At 34.4% G+C, this 3,826-nt stretch overlaps 1 long non-coding RNA gene across 1 annotated transcript; it reads left to right on the top strand.

Annotated features, from left to right (window-relative positions):
• The first annotated feature begins 1,176 nt into the window (after positions 1-1,176).
• On the top strand, positions 1,177-3,204 carry LOC112324262 (uncharacterized). The gene is made up of 3 exons (XR_002978007.2): positions 1,177-1,387; positions 1,529-1,748; positions 2,373-3,204. It is a non-coding gene; the product is annotated as an uncharacterized LOC112324262 (long non-coding RNA).
• The last annotated feature ends 622 nt before the right edge of the window (positions 3,205-3,826 follow it).

Here is a 3,826-nt window from a genome sequence, read left to right as displayed (position 1 = left end):
ATATGGTGAACTAGCACAAATACTTTCTCAGGAGTGCTTTTCTCAATAGACGAGTAAATGTTGCAAAAATGGGGTCGACTGGATTTATTCATCATTAGACAATGTTATATGAATCATTTGCAATGAATTCATATACAGTAACAACCAGCTTTATTTATTACATCAGTGATTTTAAGTAGTGAAGAATTGATTACTTAAATGGCCAAAATGGCAAACTGTTAATTTATAAGAAACAATAATTTTGTTACAGAACAATAATAATTAAAAAGGAAAGGTGTAAACACAATGATGAAAGTAATGATATAAAGCAATGATGTAGAATATGTGAGCCCACTAAAAACTACCGTTTAAATCAAGGTGCCTTCTGAAATGTTGTTACCTGTAAAAGGGAAAAAAGAAAATCCAACTGCAGTTCTTCCAATGCTGTTTCCTGTCTTTCTCCATATGGTTTATGCATCATCAGATAGCCATGCATGAAGTTCAATGCAATATTGATCTTCAGGAATTTGTCAAAAACCAGGCTGACACTTCCCCAATTACGATTTGTGGGCCTATTTTTTAACAATTCTCCTCCCAGAACCATGGATTAATATCCAGTGTTCAAATTTACGTTGCTATGTAGTATAAGTCTGATGATTTGACCTTTTGGCTCCTGAGTCTGGTTTATTGGTGGGCATACAGACATTTTGTTTGTGTGGAACCATTACGAAGGCGACACTGCTGAAGATAATGAGTACGTGTGTGGCATTGCCATCTCCGCATTATCCATTCAGTTCCCTAAGAAGGCTTTGCTGCTGAAAAGTTTGAGTTTAATGTGCTGTATTATTAACATTTCAAATATTTTTCTTGTTTCCATAGAAGGATAAGTCCTCCCAAACTATGCCATAATCATAATTCCGGAGCATTTTTTTGTTTGGTTAACGTTGACTGAATTGAGGCAGGATTTTTGAATATCTCGATTGGAATGTAGTGAAATATCTCACTGCGATTTGCACATTGCATGTTCCATGACAGAAACAAGTGAAAAATGTATATATGGACCAGAGAGATAATATACTCGGTGGAATGTAAAATTTCTCAGTTACTTTAAAAAAGCAAAGTTGCAAAAGTAAAAAAAAAAAAAAAGACAATGGTTAAAAGTTTGGAAAGTTTTTTTTTTTTTTGCTGCAGGGTAGGCTTGGCTTGAGCTGATGGGAGTGTGAACCTGCTCGGTGATTACATGAGTCAACCTTGGAAGAATTCGAGAGTTAATCTTTGTTTTCAAAGAAGCTCTCCTCTCTGATATAACTTGTCCGTATCACCTGTGTTGTCTGTTTATGAAAATGCAGAGCCCACCATGAAGAGTGGATGTCCATCTCAATGCTTGGGTTGTCATGGTCGAGGAAAAGTAAGGACTAAGGGGTCTTCTTTCCCATCACCTATCTCTCTCTCCAGTTTTATTTATTTGTTTATCATTTTTGCCAAGTTTATACGTGTTTGGTAACCTGTATTTTAAACATTCCAATTTTGCTATGCTCTTACTCTCCAGCTGGGTCCTTTTATGAAACTTTTGATGTCCCAATTGATATTCGAAGCCTTGCAGACCTAGGCTTTGGTATGACTGCTAAAAAGCCTCGAGGAAAGCTGAAGCAAGGAGGGCTGTCGGCATGGAGAGGCACATAGAATGGTTGAAAGGGATGTTGCAATGAACATGACCTGATCTTATAGGCAATACATTTCGGTGATTATTGGTGACTACAACGTAGCAAGTAGGTGGCATCTGTAGAATCGAATTCTTTTGTTTTTTGCTTAAAAAATGTCAGCTCGTTGAAACTAAATTTTAGCTCTCATCCATGCAGTACTACACATGCGCACACATGAACCCTCTCTGGCCTGCTCCATCTAGGTCCCATGTTCTGCCATAAGATCCAATTATTAGGAATCTATATTCATGCTGCCGAAGTGATTTACTCTGGCATTTGATCTCACTTATAACATGACATGCAGAAGACTATATATCCTATACACAATGGCAGGTTCAACCTTTGCTTGTGGTTTTAGTTGAAATTCCTGAAAATGGAATGATTAAATCCATGAGAAATTAATCTGGAAACAGTACACAGGAAAATAAAACTGAGAGATGAAAATACAAATTATCTTGTAGGGTAAAGAAGTGCTCCATTTTAGTAGCTGGGTAGCTGTTCTGTTACACCTAGAGATTACAATAGACTTCAAATTATTCCATCATTTTCTTTTATCATCTGCAATGCCATAAAGTAGTTTTAACTTTGGACCCCCTCTCTGTCATATGCATAGACTTAGATTTATCCTCCATTGAAAAGAGGGAAATACCTATGATTTTCTAATTTAACCTCCGGTTTTGTCATTGCTAGTCAATTAGGTGGAGACACAGTGTCCTGTCGGTAAGTCTGACTGCTCAACAACTAGGAAGGAGAGCATTTTTCACTCTTAAGGTATGGATTTATTTTTCATTCCATCCATTTTCTTGCTAAAGGAAAGGAGGTATAATGAGTGGTATAGGACAGGACTTTCTTTCTACAAGAATCTTCACTCTCCAATGCTCCTCCATGATTAACTTTCTTTTGTCATACATCTTTTTCTTCCCACTTATACAAGTCTTGATTGTTTTGAATTGGAATCCCATCTAAGATATGTGAGATGATGTTGAAATAGATTGGTTTAATTCATTACCTGTGGCCCTTCTTCACTGTTCATTCTTTATAGTATTTTTCAGTAGCTTCGCTATAATGAGGCAAAAGAATCTTTTCCTTTATGATATGTCACATTCTAGCATAATCTACAATGAGATTACGGTATCTAATATCAATACCAACAAAAATGAGAAATAACATAAAGTCGCTACCATGAACAATCACAACTGTAACTATCTCTGGTCTGGTTAACTCTTATTGGTGTAAGATTTATCAATTCACTGTGAAGGCCTCAAGGGTGGTGTCTTTTTTGCTGTCTGGCATTCAGTTGCTTCATATGGTGCGTTATGCCCTTGTCTGCATCCTGTGGCCACTGGCTATGGCTTTGAATTTTAACTTTATTCTTGCTTTTGATCAGTATTTGGTATAACAATGATGATTCTGCTCAAGTCTGGCTATGAATGATGATACTTTATTGTTTCTCTGAGGTGTGATTTTCTTTAGACATGTGCCTGCCACCATTTAAGAGACTTGCCCTGATATTATAACTGGATTAAGCATAAATGGTAGAGGGAGCATGAATCGGTTCAGAGACTTGACCATGATGTTTGAGGCTTCGCTTGGGAGCTTGCTTTCATCTCGTTTTTTTTAGTTCAAATCTTGAGATTAGCGTTCATTGGAATTTATCATTTGAAGACATTCGTCTGATGAGAAAAGAAGACGTGTTCTTATAATTGTTAAGGAAGGAGATTTGAGTGTTTTTTTGTGGTAGAATTTGTTTTTTAAAATTATTTTTATTTTAAAAAATATTAAATTGATGTTTTTTTAAATGTTTTTGAATAAATTAGATATATTTACGTTAAAAAATAAAAGAATATATATAAAAATATTATTTTAATATATTTTTAATTAAAAAATACTTATAAAAAATATATTATAAAGATTCGTTCTAATTTTGAGTTTTATTTTTATTTTATTAATTCACCGTTAATCTAAAAATATAAAAGAAAATTATGAAAAGAAAGTTAAAACACACCTCTAATCATTAAAAAAAAAAATTGGTGCATCAAATCCTAAATTATCATGATTTATACTCATTACAAAAAAAAAACTAATTATAATCTCCCATCAATCTTCTAAATCCATCATTACCTTTTATATTGGCTCAAAAGAAG

This window comes from Populus trichocarpa, chromosome 15 (genome assembly GCF_000002775.5).
Source record: "Populus trichocarpa isolate Nisqually-1 chromosome 15, P.trichocarpa_v4.1, whole genome shotgun sequence".
NCBI lineage: Eukaryota > Viridiplantae > Streptophyta > Magnoliopsida > Malpighiales > Salicaceae > Populus > Populus trichocarpa.
The sequence above is the reverse complement of the archived record's forward strand: the minus strand, read 5'-3'. Positions and strand labels throughout refer to the sequence as shown.